This window comes from Gopherus evgoodei, chromosome 6 (genome assembly GCF_007399415.2).
Source record: "Gopherus evgoodei ecotype Sinaloan lineage chromosome 6, rGopEvg1_v1.p, whole genome shotgun sequence".
NCBI lineage: Eukaryota > Metazoa > Chordata > Testudines > Testudinidae > Gopherus > Gopherus evgoodei.
In genome coordinates this window covers 121,681,666-121,703,362 of record NC_044327.1, presented here as the reverse complement: position 1 = coordinate 121,703,362, position 21,697 = coordinate 121,681,666, and positions in this window count along the sequence as shown.

The following is a 21,697-nucleotide window of genomic DNA, read 5'->3' as shown; positions in this document are numbered from 1 at the left end:
ACATGATTTGTTGGGGAAGAGTCAACATGGTTTTTGTAAAGGGAAATCATGCCTCACCAATCTACTACAATTTGTTGAGGGGAGCAACTAGCGTGTGGACAAGGGGGATCCAGTGGATACAGTGTACTTAGATTTTCTGAAAGCCTATGACAAGGTCCCTCACCAAAGGCTCTTAAACAAAATAAGCTGTCATGGGATAAGAGGGAAAACCCTCCCATGGATCAGTAACTGGTTAAAAGATAGGAAACAAAAAGTAGGAATAAATGGTCAGTTTTCAGAATAGGGAGAGGTAAATAGTGGTGTCCCCCAGGGGTCTGTACTGGGACCAGTCCTATTCAACATATTTATTAATGATCTGGAAAAAGGGGTAAAGAGGGAGGTGGCGAATTTTGCACAGGATATAAAACTACCCCAGAGAATTACATTCAAAGTAGACTGCGAACAGTTATAAAGGGACCTCACGAAAAAGTGACTGGGCAACAAAACGGTAGATGCAATTCAGTGTTGACAAATGCAGAGTAATGCACATTGGAAAACATAATCCCAACTATACATATAAAATGTTGGGATCTAAATTAGCTTTTACCACTCAAGAAAGACATCTTGGAGTCATTGTGGATAGTTCCCTGAAAACATCTGCTCAGTGTGAAGTGGCAGTCAAAAAAGCTAACAGAATATTGGGAATCATTAGGAAAGGGATAGAAAATAAGGCAGAAAAATATCATCTGCTCCCACATCTTGAATACTGCATACAGATCTGGTCGCTCCATCTCAAAATATATATATTTGAATTGGAAAAGGTACAGAAAAGGGAAACAAAAATGATTAGGGGTACGGAACAGCTTCCATAGGAAGACAGATTAATAAGACTGGAACTTTTCAGCTTGGAAAACAGGCAACTAAGGGAGGATATGATAGAGGTCTATAAAATCATGACTGGTGTGGAGAAAGTAAATAAAGAAGTGTTATTTACTTCTCCTAACACAAGAACTAGGGGTCACTCAATGCAGTTAATAGGCAGCAGGTTTAAAACAAACAAAAGGAAGTCTTTCTTCACAAAACACACAATCAACCTGTGGAACTGTTTGCCAGAGGATGTTGTGAAGGCCAAGACTATAACAGGGTTCAAAACAGAACTAGATAAATTCATGAAGGATAGGTCTATCAATGGCTATTAGCCAGAATGGGCAAGGATGGTGTCCCTAGCCTCTGTTTGCCAGAAGCTGGGAACAGGCGACAGGGGATGGATCACTTGATGATTACCTGTTCTGTTCATTCTCTCTGGGGCACTTGGCATTGGCCACTTTCAGAAAACAGGATATTGGTCTAGATGGACCTTTGGTCTGACCCAGTATGGCCGTTCTTATGTTCTTAACTCAGAGTGGCACCAAACCTTGCCAGAACAACAGATGTAAAACCTGCAGACATTCCACCACTGCTACCAGGACCAGTATCCTCTGCAACACACCTTTCAAGATCCATTGCATGGTCAGAGGGTATAATAGGCCAGGGGAGGCTCAGCCTCTCGTGGTATTGCTGCTGCCTCTGGACCCCCCAGTTGCAAGGTTTGGTGGGGGAAGCTTTTGCTTTATTATGCCCCATGCAGGTGGGATGACTGAGGCAGTAGTATGTGCTATTCAGCTTCCTGGGTTCATCATTAATCTCTCTGGACTTCAGAGAGATTAGTGATGAACTCAGGAGGCCACGTAGCAAATACCACCTCCTCAGCCGCCCCGGAACCTGCATGGGACATATCAAAAGCTCCTTCGAGATGAAAGTGATAGGCTTTATCCTAGGGAAGTTTGGGGTCTGTAGAGGGGAGGTTCACAGTGGCAGCGGCTGGCCCAGGGCTCCTCCGGGAAGGTCGTGGCAGGGGGGGAGAGACTCAGGGCACCTCCACGCAGGTGCGGGGGCTTGGAGCTTTGGCCAACCTTGGGCTACTCCAGCCGGGGGTGGGCACTCAGGCCTCCGGCCAGCCTGGGGCTCTTCGGGCCTCTGGCCATCTCAGGGCTCCTCCAGTCGGGGGGGGGGGGTGGAAGAGCTCAGGGCTCCTCTGGGTGGGGTGGTCTTGGGGCTCTGGCCACGGATATATGTGCACACAGGCAGAAGGGGCAGAGCAAGGGGCTAGTCTCTCCAAAGGGGGGCTCCACTCACCATCCATTATCCATTGGTCTTACGCATGCCTATCACAACATATGGTGTACCTTATCAAATGCATCAAATGCCCCAATAACAAATATATGGGTGAAACCAGACAATGAATTCTCACTCTCAAATGAATTCACACAGAAAAATGATAAAAGACAAAAACGTCCTCTCACTTGTGAGAAAACACTTGTCACAAAGTGGGCTATGACTCAGGGTATGTCTACACTACGGGATTATACTGATTTTACAGAAACCGATTTTTTAAAAACAGATTGTATAAAGTCGAGTGCACGTGGCCACACTAAGCACATTAATTCGGCGGTGTGCGTCCATGTACCAAGGCTGGTGTTGATTTCCGGAGCGTTGCACTGTGGGTAGCTATCCCATCGTTCCCGCAGTCTCCCCCACCCTTGGAATTCTGGCTTGAGATCCCAGTGCCTGATAGGGCAAAAAACATTGTCGCGAGTGGTTCTGGGTACAGCCTTGTCATGGTACAATTCCCCACTCTGAACCTTAGCGTCCAAGAGATGGGGTACCAGCATGAATTCCTCTAAGCTCAATTACCAGCTTAGGACCTGTAGCGCTGCCACCAACCAGGAATTACAGGGCCTGGTACACTCTGGTCCCCCCAAAACCTTGCCCGGGGAACCCCAAGACCCAGACCCTCTGGATCTTAACACAAGGAAAGAAAACCCTTTCCCTCACCGTTGCCTCTCCCAGGCTTCCCCTCCCTGGGTTACCCTGGAAGATCACTATGTGATTCAAACTCCTTGAATCACAAAACAGAGAGGACAATTCACCTTCCTCCCTCCTTCTCTTTCCCCCTCCCAGACTCTTCCTGAGAGAAAGTGATCCTGGCACAGAGAGAAATCAGCCTCTTTCTCCCTCTTCCCTCCTTTCTCCCCACCAATTCCCTGGTGAATCCAGACCCAGTCCCCTGGAGTCTCACCAGAAAAAAAACAACAATCAGGTTCTTAAACAAGAAAAGCTTTTAATTAAAGAAAGAAAAAACAGTAAAAATTATCTTTGTAAATTTTAAAAAAATGGAATAGATACAGGGTCTTTCAGCTATAGACACTGAGAACACTCTCCCAGCCTAAGTATGCAAGTACAAATTAAAATCTTTTCAGCAAAATACCAATTTGAACTCCTTTCAGCCAAATACACATTTGAACTTCTTCCAACCAAATACACATTTGCAAAATAAGAAAACAACCATAAGCCTAACTCGCTTTATCTACCTAGTACTCACTAGTCTGAACTTATAAGAGCCTGTATCGGAGAGATTGGAGAGAAACCTGGTTGCACGTCTGATCCCTCTGAGCCCCCAGAATGAACAACAACCAAAACTAACAGCACACACAAAAACTTCCCTCCCTCAAGATTTGAAAGTATCCTGTCCTCTGATTGGTCCTCTGGTCAGGTGACAGCCAGGCTCACTGTTCTTGTTAAACCTTTCCAGGCAAAAGAGATATGAAGCACTTCTGTTCCATTAACTCTTAACTATCCGTTTATGACAAGCCTCATCCCTCCCTCTGTGAAAGCAGCAGACAACCATTTTGCGTCTTTTTTCCTGGGTGAACTGTGCAAACACCATAGCACAGCAAGCATGGACCCTGCTGAGCTCAAGACAACAATCATGGATGCTGTAAACACTTCGCGCATTCTCGTGCAGTCTATGCTGAACCAGGACCTGAAAAACAGGCGAGGAGGCGGCGGCTATGGCAGCGCGGCAACGAGAGTGATGAGGACATGGACACAGAATTCTCTCAAACCGCGGGCCCCTGCGCTTTGGAGATCCTGCTGGTAATGGGGCATGTTCTAGCCATTGAACGCCAATTTTGAGCCTGGGAAACAAGCACAGACTGGTGGGACCGCATAGTTTTGCAGGTTTGGGACGATTCCCAGTGGCTGCAAACTTTCGCATGCATAACGGCACTTTCATGGAACTTTGCGACTTGCTTTCCCCTGCCCTGAAATGCCAGAATGCCAAGATGAGAACAGCCTTCACAGTTGAGAAGCGAGTGGCAATAGCCCTCTGGAAGCTTGCAACACCAGACAGCTACCGGTCAGTCGGGAATCAATTTGGAGTGGCAAAATCTACTGTGGGGGCTGCTGTGATGCAAGTAGCCAAAGCAATCACTAAGCTGCTGCTACGAAAGGTTGTGACTCTGGGAAACGTGCAGGTCATAGTGGATGGCTTTGCTGCAATGGGATTCCCTAACTGTGGTGGGGTGATAGATGGAACCCATATCCCTATCTTGGCACCGGAGCACCAGGGCACCCAGTACGTAAACCGCAAGGGGTACTTTTCAATGGTGCTGCAAGCACTGGTGGATCACAAGGGATGTTTCACCAACATCCACGTGGGATGGCCAGGAAGAGTTCATGACGCTCGCGTCTTCAGGAACACTTCTCTGTTTAAACGGCTGCAGCAAGGGAATTACTTCCCAGACCAGAAAGTAACAGTTGGGGATGTTGAAATGCCTGTAGTTATCCTGGGGGACCCAGCCTACCCCTTGATGCCATGGCTCATGAAGCCATACACAGGCAGCCTGGACAGTAGTCAGGAGTTGTTCAGCTACGGGCTGAGCAAGTGCAGAATGGTGGTAGAATGTGCATTTGGCCATTTAAAGGCGTGCTGGCGCACATTACTGACTCAGTCAGACCTCAGCCAAACCAATGTCCCCTTTGTTATTGCTGCTTGCTGTGTGCTCCACAATCTCTGTGAGAGTAAGGGGGAGACCTTTATGGTGGGATGGGAGGCTGAGGCAAATCACCTGGCCGCTGATTACGCGCAGCCAGACACCAGGGCGATTAGAAGAGCATACCAGGAAGCGGTGCGCATCAGAGAAGCTTTGAAAATGAGTTTCATCACAGGCCAGGGTATGGTGTGACTGCTGTGTTTGTTTCCCCTTGATGAACACCCCCCCTTGATTGACTCATTCCCTGTAAACAACCCACCCTCCCCCTTTGATTACAGCTTGCTTAAGGAAATAAAGTCACTATCGTTTAAAAATCATGTATTCTTTATTAATTCATTATAAAAAGAGGGAGAGAACTGACAAGGTATCCCGGGTGTGGTTTGGGAGGAGAATAGGAGGGAAGGAAAAGGCCACTAAAAATATTTCAAAGTAATGACAGCCTTTTGGTTGGGCTGTCCATGGGGGTGGAGTGGGCAGGTGCACGGAGCCTCCCTCGACGTGTTCTTACACGTCTGGGTGAGGAGGATGTGGAACATGGTGAGGGTGGTTACACAGGGGCTGCAGCAGCACTCTGTGATCCTGCTGCTGTTCCTGAAGCTCCACCATTCGCCGGAGCATGTCAGTTTGATCACGCAGCAGCCCCCGAGTTGCATCCCTCCACCGCTGATCTTCCTGCCTACACCTCTAATCTTCTTGCCGCCACCTCTCATCTCGAGCATCCCTCCTGTCCTCACGTTCACTGGCATCTTTCCTGTAATTTGATACCACGTCCTTCCACTCATTCAGATGAGCTCTTTCATTGCGGGTCACTTCCATGATTTCCGAGAACATTTCGTCTCGCGTCTTTTTTTTCCGCCGCCTTATCTGAGATAGCCATCGGGATGGAGTAGAGAGGCTTGAAAAATTTGCAGCTGCATGAGAGAGGGAAAAAAGAGAGAGAAGTATTTAAAAAGATACATTTTACAGAACAATGCTTATTCTCTTTGGGCTTGGCTACACTTGCAGGTGTGCAGCGCTGGGAGTTACAGCTGTCTTCATACAGCTGTGTAGGGAAAGAGCTGCAGTGTGGCCACATTTGCAGCGCTGTTGGGAGTGGTGCATTATGGGCAGCTATCCCAGCGTTCAAGTGGCTGCAACGTGCTTTTCAAAAGAGGGGGGGTGGGGTGGAGTGTGACAGGGAGCATGGAGGGAAGAGAGAGTGGATTTTTGGAGCAGACACTGTGACAGCTCCCTGCCTTCCAAATTCCGTCCATTTCCCCTACCCCTCTCTCAATCACTCTTAAATGCAAAAAGGCTTCAGACCAGATAAGCAGCTTCTCCGACGGACTCCCTCCCCATCCTCCCCTCCTCTCCCCGCCATGCTGTTTCTCTCCTCAAGCAAACACTAGCAGCTGTAGACATTCCCTGCCTGCCTCTGCTTGGGCAAACAAGTGCTATGTTTGTTTTTTAGATAAGCACTCCACACCTGGCTGAGCAAACAAGAAGGGGATTTTTAAAATTCCAAGGGCATTTAAAGGGCGGGTCACCTGAGGCCAGGGCAATAGAGTTCGAACTGATGAGCAGAGTGGCTGAGCAGGCATTCTGGGATACCTCCGAATACTCTGGAGGCCAATAACAGCGCTTTTGGTGGCCACACTTGACGAGCAGCCCTGCATCACCGGCGCTGCAATTGTTATACCCCAAGCAGACCAGGTGTACAGCCAGCGCTGCAGCCAGGGAGTTGCAGTGCTGGATGTGCCTTGCAGGTGTGGACGGTGACTAAGTTGCAGCACTGTAAACCCACCACCAGTGCTGCAACTCTCCAGTGTAGCCAAGCCCTTTCATGGTGAACAACAAAATTCATCTTACATAGCACATGTGATTTGACTACAAGGTCGCATTTTGCATCTTAATATTAAGTGCCTGCAGCTCTGGTGTTAGAGATCTCGCAGACGCAGGTCCAGGCAGCAGAATTCAGCTTGCATGCGGCCATGGTAAGCCATTGTCTTCTGTAGCCTTCATATATCCAGCACCCTCCTTTCCCAAATAGCAAGCAAAGCCCGTTCTCTGCTGCTTCTTTCCTGTTAACATGCAGCAGCAGAAACCATCCTCTCCCATCCAATTCTCTGGGATGATCGCTTTACCCCTCCTCCCACCATGTGGCTGGTATCATGGAAGATCACTGCAAAACACACACACACACCCCTACCGCGTGGCTAGTAGCAGGGAAGATCCCTGCTAGCCAAACGCGAAAAAGCTCAGCGCCAATCACCCACCCCCCTTCCCCGCTTGGCTACCTGCAAGAAAGGATTTCTTTTAAGCAACAGGCAAACAGCCCAGTAGGAATGGCCATCTCTGTCCTCTTAATTAAATTCTGGAATTTTAACCAGGTTACCATGAACGATATCACTCTCCTGAGGATAACACAGCGAGATAAAGAATGGATGTTGCTTCAATGCCAGCAAACACCGGGACCATACGCAGCTAGGCTTTGTCATGCAATGATACCAGATTACTTGCTACATGCATAGCGTGGTCAAGTGTCCTACCATGGAGGATGGAATAAGGCTGCCCTGCCCAGAAACCTTCTGCAAAGGCTTTTGGAGTACCTCCAGGAGAGCTTCATGGAGATGTCCCTGGAGGATTTCCGCTCCATCCCCAGACATATTAACACTTTTCCAGTAACTTTACTGGCCGTGAATGCATCCCACGTCCTCAGGGCAAATTAATCATTAAAAAATGCTTGCTTTTAAACCATGTTTTATATTTACAAAGGTACGCTCACCAGAGGTCCCTTCCATGGCTTCATTGTGTGGGATAGTGACTTGGGAGGGCTGGGAGGGTAATTCCGTCAGGGTGAGAAAAAGCTCCTGGCTGTTGGGGAGAACAGAGTGCTGTGTGCTCTCGGCAAGCTTGTCCTCCTCTTCCTCCTCCTCATCTTCCCCGTCCGCAGAATCCTCAGCCATGGCTGAGATTACCACCCCCACCTCGGAATCCATGGACAGGGGTGGGGTAGTGGTGGCGGACCCCCCAAGAACTGCATGCAGCTCAGCGTAGAAGTGACATGTTTTCGGCCCTGCACCAGACCTTCTGTTTGCTTCTTTGGTTTTCTGGTAGGCTTGTCTGAGCTCCTTAACTTTTACACGGCACTGTACTGAGTCCCTGGTGAGGCCTCTCTGCATCATGGCCTTGGAAATTTTTTCAAATGTTTTTTCATTTCATCTTTTGGAACGGAGTTCTGTTAGCATGAAATCCTCTCCCCATACAGCGATCAGATCCAGTACCTTTCGCGCGGTCCATGCTGGAGCTCTTTTCGATTCTCAGGAGACTGCATTGTTACCTGTGCTGGTGAGCTCTCCGTGCTGGCCAAACAGGAAATGAAATTCAAAAGTTCGTGGGGCTTTTCCTGTCTACCTGGCCAGTGCATCCAAGTTCAGATGGCTTTCCAAAGCGGTCACAATGGTGCACTGTGGGATACCACCCGGAGACCAATACCACACTAACCCTAATCCGACATGGCAATACCGATTTCAGCGCTACTCCCCTCATTGGGGAGGAGTACAGAAATAGTTTTATATCGATATAAAAGGCTTCGTTGTGTGGATGGGTGCAGGGTTAAATTGGTTTAACTCTGCTAAATTCGGTATAAACGCGTAGTGTAGACCAGGCCTCAATGTTTGACCTCTCAGTGCTCACCTTCAAAGGAAACATGCACAACATATGCAAAAGACAAGCCTGGAAATGTAAATTCATAACTCTGCCAGTCACCAAAAACCAGGAACTTAACAGAGAAACTGGTTTTATGACACATTACAACAATTTTTGATGCATCCTACAGCCTTCTAACCCTCCATTGTCCAAGGATTGCAGAAGTGTTAATTGCCCACTTCCTTTTAAGTGGGCTCCCACAATGTGTGAACCCCTTATGCCCATTCTGTCCCATCTTGTATTTAGCTTGGACTCTCTGGTTACCATCGCCAGACCAGAGGAAGAGCTCTGTGAAGCTCAAAAGCTTGTCTCACCCACCAACAAAAGTTGGTCCAATAAAATATACTTCCTCACCTACCTTGTGTCTCTGGTCTCCTGGAACCAACACGGCTATAACAATACTACAAACAATTTTTTTAAATCAGACATGAAATATCAAGCTGCTCAGATCTTGCATCAACCACCATTTTGTGTCTAACACTGCTGGAATTCCATTCAGGAACAATGATTTAACATGACACATTAGCTTGGATACCAGCTCTGGATTCTCTTTTTTTCTGGATCCTTTGGATAAAGTCCTGGCCCTACTAAAGTCAATGAGAGTTTTGCCATTGATGTCAACAGAGCCAGGATTTCACCCCTACTGTTTCGGTCTGTTCCAGTTTTTGGGTGGGATTTATAAAAAGAGGCCTAATTTCATTAGCAGGTGGCCACCAGACTCCTTTAACAATGCCAGCCTTCATATACAAAACCAGATAACCCATGATCCCGCCTTGGGAAAAGAAGAGAGGAAATAGAAAGGGACACAACAAACAACAGGAGCCACTGGTGATGAGCATGGTATAAATGTAGCATAATGGACATCTGTAAAATAGCACTTCCCTGCCTCCCAGGGGTGTTGTGAGTGTAACGATGTTAAAGACTGTAAGGTGCTCAGGTGCCATGGCATCGGGGGACATACAAGTACCACAGACAGAGAGACCTAGGCTGATTAGTGAAATTTGTACTGCTGTGTACTCTGTCCTGATACCTTTGCAGAGCCGCATTTTGATTAAAAAGACCTGTTAAAATACAATTTTTGGAAGCAGGAACAATCAGGATACTTGTGTTTGATTCTAATTACAACCCAGGGCTTACTTCTCAGGTACTTATCACCTTTCTTCTCAGACAAAACGCTCCTTACTGAGTAAGGACTCAGTAAAAGCTAAGGAGTAGATGGGGCCTTCATCTTACATGGTGTACCCCTCCTTCCCAGTGAGACAGCACAAGACCTCCCTGATCGCGGCTCTGGGAATTGAGGGGAGGGAGAGTAGGGGCTGTGTGTCTGTTATCCCCGCCCACCCCCTGGCTCTGCCCCATTACATGGCAGCCAGCAGAGCTGCCTGAGTGCCCAAGAGGGAGCATGCTACATCTAAAAAGGACACCCCTCCAGTGGAAGAGGATTATTAATTGTAGGAGAGGCCCCAGCTGACAGTGAGGTGCGGTGCAGAGCCTTAGTGAGGGACAATCCCTGCTGCAAACAGCTCACAATCTACATAGACAAGGCAGACAAAGGGGGGAAAGGGAAACAGAAGCAGAGAGATGGGAGGTGGCTTGCCTAAGGTCATTCATCAGATCAGCAGCAAAGCCAAAAGTAGAATCTAGGTCTCCTGGCTCCCAGTGCAGTGCCTAGTCACTGGACCACACAGCCTTTTGATCCTGGAGAACAAAAGTGCCTTGGAGACACAATGCTCCTGAGGCAGCTGAGTTATCCACCTCCCCTTTCTCTGGTTCCTGCCTAATGCTATTGTCCTGCCGTAAGTAAGGCCCTGGATATTTAACCCTTGGGCTGCATAGCATGTTCCCACAGGTGCCTCTGAGTATCTCTGAAAACAATGCAAAGCATGGAAACTAGAAACCAAGATCTAAAGTCTTGGTTTAAGGAAGAGCCTAAAGATCCCTTTGCCAGGACAACGCTGTTAATGTTAGTTAATGTTGGAAAGGTGCCATGGAAGTGCCTCAGGATTAATAATAATACTGGAACTGCCTATGCCACATTGATTCACTGCACAGAAGTACCAAATGAGGCCCAGTGCTTAGCAACCTCCCCAGGTTCTCTCTGCCCACAGGGCCAGGGACCCCATTCACCCTCCTCTTGTAGCTGCTCAGCTCAAGCACAAGGGGCCTGGGCACCCTCTGTGTGCCCCCCCGTGCATTCCATACTCCCATCCCATCCCAGCCTGCACTGCGGCCTGATCCTCTACACTCTACACCACTAGGCATCCCAGCCTGCACCCCCACCTGATCCCCTACACTCTGCATCACCAGCCTCCTCCCTCAACTACCCGCCACCTGACCCCCAGCAACTCCCTACCCCTCCCACACACCTTTCCAGGTGAGTTTCAGGCTGCTGAAGCATCGGCCGCAGTGCAAGTCCAGCGTGGCAGGTGTAGGCCAGGCAGAAACCTAGAGCCACGTGCATTTGTGGCCTAAGCCCCAGCAGTGCAGTGCTGCCAGGAACCACCCCAAGCTGCTCAGCACCATAGCTGGAACCGTACCTGCAACAGGAGCGGCTGCAGACAGGCAGGAGTGCTTCGTGGCAGCCGGGCTGGTGGCCACTTCCTGCTCCTCAGAGCCTCTGGAGATGGTGGCTGTATAGTCTGCCTCTAGGCAAACTGTGGGTGCTCTCTGCTGGTTGGCCCCCACAACCTCATGGGTCCTGGTGTAACTGCACCACTTGTACCATTATAGATACGCCCCTGCGACCAGGACTGTGTTCAGGGTGTTCTACCTCCCCATATTGTGCATGAATCCAAGTACAGGTTCTGTGCATCACCTGCTGATGAAAGATGCCATGTGTCTTTTTTGGGAAGCAGAAGGCTGTGTACAGTGTGCCCTGTGCCTAGGGTGACCAGACAGCAAGTGTGAAAAATCGGGATGGGGGTGGCGGTAATGGGCACCAATACAGTAACTCCTCGCTTAACGTTGTAGTTATGTTTCTGAAAAATGCAACTAAGTGAAACGATGTTAAGCAAATCCAATTTCCCCATAAGAATTAAGGTAAATAGGGTGGATTAGGTTCCAGGGAAATTTTATTTCTCAGGGAATGCCTTACTGCTAAATGATGAACTAGCATTTGGCTGAGCCTCAAGGGATAACACGTTGTTGTTAATGTAGCCTCACACTGTACAAGGCAACACAAATGGAGGGAGGAGAGACAGCATGGCAGACAGAGACAGAGACACCCTGTGTGTGGCAGAAAGAGAGATGCACATTGCCCCTTTAAGTATGCTGACCCCACTCTAAGTACATTGCCTTTAAAAAAACCAGGAAATTGGGACAGCAGTTGCGGCCAGCAAGCTCTCTTGGTCCTGAGCCCTGTCCTGTCCCCACCCTGCTCTATATGGAGAAAGTGGGGGGCAGTAGGGAGGAGGGGGACACCTTGACATTGGCCCTCCTCTTTCCCCCTTCCCTGCACAGCAAGCAGGAGGCTCCCAGGAACAGCTCCAAGGCAGAGGTGAGGAGCAGCACATGGCAGTGAGGGGAGGGACAGCTGAACTGTTGGCAATTGATAGCCTGCTGGGCTGCTGCCACACAGGGAACTTTGGGGAGTGGGGAGCTGATAGGGGGCTTCCAGTCCACCCTGGTTCCAAGCCCCTACCAGCTAGCTGCAAAGGGCTGCTCTTCCTGCAAGCAGGGGACAAAGCAGGCGGCTGCCAAACAATGTTATAAGGGAGCATTGCACAACTTTAAACGAGCCGGTTCCCAAATTGATCAGCAACGTAACAGTGAAACAAAGTTAACTGGGACAACTTTAAGTGAGGAGTGACTGTATAAGACAAAGCCCCAAATACTGGGACTTGTCCCCATAAAATCAGGACATCTGGTCACCCTACCGGTGCCGGTTGAAATACAATCCTATGCTAACAGCTAGCACATACACCACATAACCCCCCAAAATAAGATTTTGTGGTCTATGCCATAGACCTTATCATAGATTCAGAGATTCCAAGGCTGGAAGGGACCACTGTGATCATCCAGTCTGACCTGTGTAACGTAGATCTTAAACCTTCCCCAAAATAATTCCTAGAGCAGATTTTTCAGAAAAATATCCATTCTCGATTTAAAAAATGGTCATTGATTAAGAATCCACCATGACCTTTGGTAAATTGTTTCAATGGTTACTCTCCCTCACTGTCAAAAATTTACGCCTTATTTCCAGTCTGAATTTGTCTAGCTTCATCTTCCAGCTATTGAATCATGTTCTAACCTTCTCTGCTAGATTGAAGAGCCCATTGTTAAATATTTGTTTCCCATGTAGATGCTTATAGACTGTAATCAAGTCACCCCTTAACCTTCTCCTTGTTAAACTAAACAGATTGAGTTCCTTGAGTCTATCACTATAAGGCAGGTTTTCTAATCCTTTACTCATTCTTGTGGCTCTTCTCTGAACTCACTCCAATTTATCAACCTCCCTCTTGAATTATGGGCAGAACTGGACACGGTATTCCATCAGCAGTCGTGCCAGCGCCAAATACAGAGGTAAAATAACCTCTATTCACCTATTTGAGATTCGCCTGTTCACGCATTCCAGGATCACATTAGCTCTTTTGTCCACAGCATCACATTGGGAGCTCATGTTCAGCTGATTATCCACCATGACCCCAAATCTTTTTCAGAGTGTCCCATCCTGTAAGTATGGCCTACGTTCATTGTTCCTAGATGTTAACATTTACAATTAGTTGTATTAAAACATATGTTGTTTGCTTGCACCCAGTTTACTAAGCAATCCAGATTGCTCTGAATCAGTGACCTGTCCTCTTCATTATTTACCACTCGCCTACTTTTTGGGTCATCTGCAAACTTTATCAGTGAAGATTTTATGTTTTCTTTCAGGTCATTCATTATTATAAACTTCCTCTTTCTTCCATTGGTTATATATTCATTTTTTATAGCTGCCTTCACTCCCCCTCTAAACCAGATCAGTTTTTTAATCAAGACAGCCTTCTTCCTAGACTAAGGCTTTTGGGGCACTTAGTAAGGTATCCTTAAATTATTCCCAATTATCATTCACATTTTTTTTCTGATTAAGTTCTTCCTCCCAGCTGATTTGTCTCATAATTGTTTTCAGCTTTGTGAAATTGGCTCTATTAAAGCACCAAGTATATATATTACTGGTCTGGACTTCATTCTGCTCGCATGTTATAAATGTGATCAAGTCATGATCACAAGTACCTAAGCTACCATTAATTTTTAGTTCTGTGATCAGTTCCTATTTATCTGTTAGGACAAGGTCTAATATAGAATCCCCCCGTGTTTGCTGCAACACTTTTTGAGTCAGGAAATTGACATCTATAATGTTTAGAAATTCCAAGGATGTTTTAGAATTGGCAGTTAAGATCTCTACCGTATGCCACTCAAACTGAACTCCCCCATGATCACACAGGTTTTTTTCCCCCACACTTATAGATAGGTGTGTAAGGAGGCAGTTATCCTGTTCCCTAATGTGATTCGGCGGTCTGTAGCAGACACCAGTTAGTGCCCCATCTTGTGCTTTATCAGTTAGAAATTGATCCATAAGCATTCAAGATCATTTTCTTCCAAGTAATCAGTGATTAGGAAACAGGTAATGTCATTTTTGACAGAGTGCCACTCCCTCTCCCCTTTTGCGCACTCTATCCTTCCTAAATAGGTTATAACCATTGATCTTAACATTTGACTCATCCCAACAGGTTTCAGTAATACCAGCTAGATTGAATTTATGCTAATAAAGGAGCAATTCCAATTCCTCTGTTTGTTACCCATGCTCCTAGCGTATAAGCAATTCAAGTATTTCTTCTCTTCGTGTCCTTTGGTTCCTTGATTAATTTTGTTCTCAACATCTTTATTTTGTGCTGAGTGCTCATATGTTACCTCTTTTTACCCTCCTCTTTTGTTTAAATGAATAGTTTAACACTCTTCACACTACTCTAGCCAGCCTGTCCCCAGGAGATTGATTCCCCTTCTACTGAGATGGAGGCCATCCCAACTGTATAGCCCCCTCTTCCTATAGAAGCCAGACCAACATTCCACAAAACTAAAACCCACCACCACTTACCTAGCCAGTGGTTCCTTCGCTTGTGGGACAGTGAGGATCTTAGAGAAGATTGCTTGGACATTCTTCTTCAGCATGCTTCTGTGTTCCCTGAAGTCATCTACTATCTGGAAGATATCCCATGACATATTGTCATTATTACCTAAATGAACCATCACCAATGGATCCTGGGCTGTCAAATTCAGAAGCCTATCCAATCTTAGAGTGATATCTCATGTCTTGGCTCTGGGAAGGCAGCATATCATCCTGTTGACCACCTGTCCGTTGCAGAATTTCTTTTGGTTCTTCTGAATATTGAGTCTCCAAAAGGAAAAGTCCATCTGCCTTGGATGCTTGGAAAATTCTTTGTGGGCAAACTTGATTTTCTTACAGGTTGGGCTGAGCTGACATCCACGCGTGTCTTGTACATTTCTCCATTCCCTTGGACCTACTGGATCTCAAGAGGTATCTTCAAAAGTTTCCACATTGAGGACATGGTATCGATTTAAAACTTCTAGCTGTCTGGAATTCCTCCTGATCCTCTATCCAGTGGTCCCCAACCTTTCCGTGTGGTGAGCGCCGGACGACTAGCCACCGAGGAGTGTGGCCACTAGACAAGCAGACACCAAAATGCTGCCGAGAAGCTGCAATGACAAGAAGCATCACCGTCTAAATTCCGCCAAGAAGCAGCGTCATCAAGAGGCATCACCGCCGAAATGCTGCAGAAAATCAGCGGGATTTCAGCAGCAGTGCTTCTTGACGTTGCTGCTTCTCAGTGGCATTTCAGCAGATGTTTGTCTGGTGGCCAGTAAGCGGGCACACATAGATGCCCCGGCAGGTGCCATGGTGCCTGCGGGCACCATGTTGGGGACCCCTACTCTGCTCTCTGGTGGCCATAGCATGCCAGTCTGTCTCCAGCCATATAGAATACTGTCATGGGATCTCTTGCCACTAGTGGTTATGAACTGCTAGGCTTCCTTTCTGACTTCCTCTCACTCCAAATCCTTGGTGGCCAGCTCCATTCTTCCTTGAACCTGGTGTGCTGGTGGTTCCTGAAACAAGCTGTCTAGGAACTCCTCAGCTTCTCTCATTCACAGCTCCTCGAATCCAAGAACTTTTCTTCCAACACAGCCACTAAATTGGTACTTCAGGCACATGAAATTCCTGCCGTCTTCAGGCAGGAAAGAGTACATGGCACATCTGTTGCATGTCACCACCGTTCCATCGCTAGCTATCTTTCCAGTTTCACCTATTATGAACTAGACTCTTCCATTAAGAGATTAAAAAAGGGACTTTCCCAGGCTCACACCTGAAATTCATATTCAGATACATCTTTGGTCACCATCCACCTAGAACACTGCACATTTTGGAGGTTTGTCTATTGATCCCGGTGCTCCCTTTTTGGATGATAGACAAGACACACAATCTGGATCTTCACACTTCAGAAAGAATCTTTTTCAAGCCTCCCCTAAAAAATGAAGTAGTGATGGAGAAGATCAATCACTACTATGTTTCAGCTCTGTGGCACCAGAGTTGTGAAGAGAAGTCACTCCAAGTAATAATAACCCATCATCAGCGATGGGACAAATCTTTTACTGTGCTGAGACGCTATACAGGCTGATAAAAGAGCTCAAATATGATGTGGGAGTGGTCTTTTTATTTTAGTGTTAGCATCCACTATGGACAAGATTCTTCTCTCAGAGCTGTGGTGGAGAGCAACTGCTATACTCTGCTTTCTTTGCAAGTGCAGGAACGGAACTTTCACACTTGGAGGGGACAACCCGATATCAGTAGAGTGAGCATGCCTTATGACCCTGTGGAAGGAATTTTGACTTCTTTCTTTGCAGAAGAAAAAAAGAAGGGTAGCGTCCTGGATGCTATAGAAAAGTAAGATTGCATCTACCACATTGGAGGTACTCTTCAAGTTCACTTGTTCACTTGTGTGGAAACAACAGCACCCCTCATAATATGCCTTGGTCACTTAGAAATGATGTGATTTGCTACCTATCAGCCATGAAACAGTTGCTTTAAATTTATGCACCTAATTTTCTCCACATTTCTGAATATTTTGAAAAGAAAAAAGCATGTGTAATATGTTCATTACATGGGCCAATTCTTCTTTTCTTAACATGTATCTCTCTAACTTACCTATAGACCATCTATCACTAAGGCGATGATTTTGGCATGGAAATTTTTAGTAAATTTCATGGCAGAGGTGCAGGAAAAAAATGATAAGTCAGCAAAAGAGGAGAAGCACCTTGGAGCGTGAGCTCACCTCAATGGTGGCTCCGGTCACATGGGGCTAGGCCTGGCTACCCGCTATGGGCATTGGGACCCAGTGCATGGGGTTGCAGCACCACTCAGGTTTGCCTCATTTGCCCATCCATCGATGGAGTCAGAGAGGCGGACAAACTGAACCTGAGTGGCTTTGCAACTCTGCGTGCTAGGTTGCAATGCTACTTGGTTTGGAGGCCTAATCAAATGTGTTTTTACAACTTTTTCCAAGATTTCACAGGCTTTACTCAAATTCATGATTTTCACAAAACCATACCTTAGCTATCTTCTCCCCTTTCCATAACAAGCACATCAGTCTAATCACCATCTTTCTATCTTGCCTAGCTCATCTGTCATCTCCCCTTTCCTTAACATCCACTTTGAACACATCACCTTCTCTCAGCCTTGCCACTAGACCACCAATCACCTCAATATCTACCTACCTAGGTACATATATGACCCTATTGCCATAATAGATTACAAGTTTCTTATGGTGTTCCCTATAAACCCAGCAGACATCTCAGAACTGAGACAAGACTGTCTCCTTACACCTGATGTATTAATGTATCTGAATTACAGTAGCATCTCCTGGTCCTCATCAGGTCAGAATTATGTTGCACCAGGCGCTGGACAAATACAGAGCAGAAAGAGAGTTCCTGCTGTGATAAATTTACGATCTAAAGCCATGGTCCTGCAAGCTGCTCTGTATGGACAGACCTTTGTGCCCACACAGAGACTCACTGAAAATACTGAGGTGTCCTGTGAATGCGAGGGTCAGCCCATGCAGGGCCATTTGAAGGATCAAGGCATAACTGAAGCCAAGGTAAGACTCAACAGTGAAGATAAGAAAGGGGAGGGGAGAAAAGGAGAGGAAGGACAAGAGAAGTAGCAATGAGAGCATGAGAGTATCCTAGGCCAGCGACAATACAGCTGCCATGAATGCTGTGCGACTTTCTTTTGTTTAACTGTAAGGCTATGTCTACACTACAGCTTATGCTGGCATAATTTATGTCGCTCAGGGGTGTGAATAAACCACCCTCCTGAGCAACGTAAGTTACGCTGACATAAGTGCTTGAGTGCACAGTGCTATGTCAGCAGGACAGCTTCCTCCACAACACAGCTTCTGCCGATCAGGACGGTGGTTTTATTATGATGACAGGAGAACTCTCTCCCATCGGCATAGAGCATCTTCATCAGATGCGTTACAGCAGCGCAGGTGCATCAGTATAGTCACAGCGCTTCCGGTGCACCAGGCAATCAGTCCTGGAGCACCAGGCGGCCGCACCCTCAGCCCTGGAGTGCTGGAGTGGCGGGGTCCAAGTGCCAGGTGGGCAGTGCAGCCCTAGCGCCTGCCACCCCGAGTCCCTGTGGGAGGCAGGCCAGCCAGTCCCAGCCCCAGCCAGCCTGGGCCAGGGCAAAGTGCCGGGAAGTGTAGCAAGGAGCCTGGGGGCAGAGCATGGGCAAAGCCATACCGGGCTGTTTGAGGAGGCACAGCCTCCCCCAGCCTACAGTAACCACCGCCTATGCCTCCAGGCACCACTGCAACACAAAGAAATACTAATGACCATCTCATGTACTCTGCGGGGAATATAAGAGAGATAAAATCAGAACAGTGTGCACAGAACTGTATAAAACCTGTCCCCCATCCTGCTGCACAGTGTCTCCTTTCCTCTCCTCTGCCTGCCTAAGAGTAATCTCATGTTTGTCCTCATTATCCTGGGCAACTGCTCTTTATGCTGAGCCCTTTCGCTCTGCTTTAGACACTTAGTGTTTTGCCACTGATGAGTTAATCCAGATTATTATTGTTCCTGTCAACTCCACAACGAGCCTTAATTAACTGGAACCCCTGATGCTGTAAGCAGTTGTAATAGGCAGTAAGCACCCTAAACTGATAGCGCAATCGTGGCCATGCCAAAAAGACACAAAAGGGCCTTTCTGCGTTGTTGCCTTTAAGCTTTTCACAACTTGATTCCCGAGTGCTTTACTCGCATTAGTGTCCCTCCCCCCAAACCACACACCTTGAGAGCCCCGACTCCAGCAATCCCCACTTCACAGCGCATTGCGATAAAGAGCAGAAATTGAATTCAAGTGGGAGATGATCCATATGCTTAAGCACGTTGTACTCGGAGTATTACTGTCATCAAATTACAGCTAACAGGAGACTAGTAATGTGCAATGCAACGCCATAGTTAGCGGAATTAACATGTGGCTCTATTTGGTTTAGAACGGATTCAGGAACCCATGTTTGCATCAACGGATTGATTAGGCCCTCGTTTTCCCATCTCACTAACCCTTGTATGTGGCTTCTGTTTAGAGATTTTCACCACCTGCCCATTTACATGGATTTCTGAGGCTGGCTTTCCTTGGAGCTTGCACTTAGCTCTGCTAATACATCCCTGCTAAAACTTGTGTTTTTTGGTGAGACAAACAAAAATGTACCTTCTAACTATAGGCAACTAGAAGAGATTTTTGGATGAATGAAAATGAAAATTATGAATATTTTGTGGGGGGGAATAGGGACTGTCCTTTCTAAATGGAGACAGAATATTGCGGGGTGGGAGGAGACTTTTCTAGTTACCGCCAAAGAATATATTTAAATAATGCCTAGAATTTAATATAGCTCTCTAGATTCATAGGCTATTTTCCAGATAGTAACAAAATGAGGCACAGTGAGATTAAGTGACTCATTGAAGGTCACAGAGCCAGGAATAGCTATTATGATAAAAAAAAAAGAAGGTGTTTGTATACAGTACATCTCTCTGTGTAAACAGCAAAGTGATTTTCACCAGTTCTGTGTAAACATAGTTGTACCATATTAACTGTAACAGTATAAAGCAGTAGAACCTTCCTAGTGTGGACACAGTTACACCGGTATAAATGTGCTTGTTCTGGTATAGCTAGTCCTATTTTGTGAGGGAAATACAGTAGACTGGTAGAAGGAACTTTTATACTGGGATGGTTGTTTCTGCACTAGGGGTTGTACTGGTATTGCTATACTGGTTAAACCGATATAGTTACATCAGTCCAAAAACTATATATAGAGGAGGTCTTAGGTACCCTTGTTGACAGTGAGTATTACCTTATTCTGTGAGTACTCTCAGTGAACTACCCTGGAGTAAAGTATGGTAGAATCTGGCCCTCGTGGAATCCTTAAAGAACATTTAACATCAACAAAGTGTCTTTTCTAAGATCTGCCCTCGTAACAGACACTTTTTCATACAACCTTCTGGCTCACAGAGCTGAATGTATTTGTTGGCCAGACTTGGTCCTCTACACCATCTGGAAGCATGGAGAGGACATCTGTGATGTCAGATTGCCAGGTAAAGGAACGGGTTCACTGGGAGCACATTCTGTGGAGTCACAGATTTAGCAGTATTCCTTCCACCTCGCTTGGTACAACACTTTAGTGGAATGGCTTTGGTTCAGTACACTGCAAAGTCATATTGTTTCCAAGGCTGGATTAAGATATAGGCACATTAGGGACATGCCCTGGCCCCTAGATCCTGGAATCATGTGATGGTGATAGAAGCGCAACAAAAAATATGTTTTAGCCTTCCTGGTTGCAAAGAAAAGCTGAAAAACATGACCCGGGTGTAACCAATGCAGTGACATCACCCTGAGTCTGCAGACAGCATGAGTCTCACTCTGAAACCTGGTGCTCAGGGCAGGGCCCTGCTGACACCACTCCAGCAGCGAAGCCTGGGGTTTGTTCCTCATTGCCACGCCCTTAATGAATCTGCTGGGGTAGTACATTGCAGGCCTCCATGTGGAGTGGATTAACCCAGCCCCAACTGTTTCCTATGGCATCATTTCTTCGGGAGCCCATGTTCAGACCATGACTGCAGCATCCCCACTCTCCCAGGGCAGCAGTCGGTTTGTGTCTCTCCTGCAGGCAGCCTGGGTTTCTCTACCCTGAGGTATTACATGATGTAGGAACATGTTCTAGAGGAGCTGTGGTAACAAACACAATGTTAAATGCCTCATGTAGGCAAGGGGCTATCGTGGTTAACATCCTATCAGCTGGTCCTGTAGACCCAAGGGTCACCCACAACCAGCTGGTATGACATTAATGATACACAATAGGGCCCCTCTATGCTAAGTTGCATTTATCATCCTGTTAATTACCACAACTCTACAGGGTTTTGTTTGAACAGGATGTAATTTCCCCTGGCAGACAAACCCCCCTTGATTACACACCCTCGCTGGAAGGGCAGATCTCCACACTCCCGGGTCCCTTCACTCTGTCTCCTATAGCCACACGGGTGTCTCCTGCATGCTGGAGGTGTGGGGTCTTCCAGGGTTTTCTGGGGTGAGGATGCTCCTGACAGTACTCAGCAGTGGGTATGAAGACTGGCTGCTGCTGAGCATTCACGGTAGCAACACGCTGCTGGTGTTGAGAGACAGCATCACTGGGCTACCATGAAAATTGAAGCAGCCATGAACCACTGCAGTAATTACTGCGGTGGCTCTAAGTCAACCTAACATAGGTCAACTTAAGTGTGTTGTGTAGGCATGCCCTTAGTGAGGTCTCTCTCTCTTCTTCTTTTTCATGATCATCTGCAGCTCCAGGTGACCAAGCCCAATTTAAGCCTTGGAACCCAGGCTGTCATGCAAGGTTTGGGAAGCAAACAGTATGGTTTTCTGCACTATTTTAACATTGGATGATTGATCTTGGATACTCTTTCTTGTGTAGCACTAAAAAGAATGCTTCATGCATGACATGCATAAGAATGCTCCATGCATTGGCTCCATGCTCCATGCATTGGCTGCCGTTCCAGGACAATGTCTTGAGAATTCTGCTGGAAATGTGACAGGCCCTCAATGGGTAAAG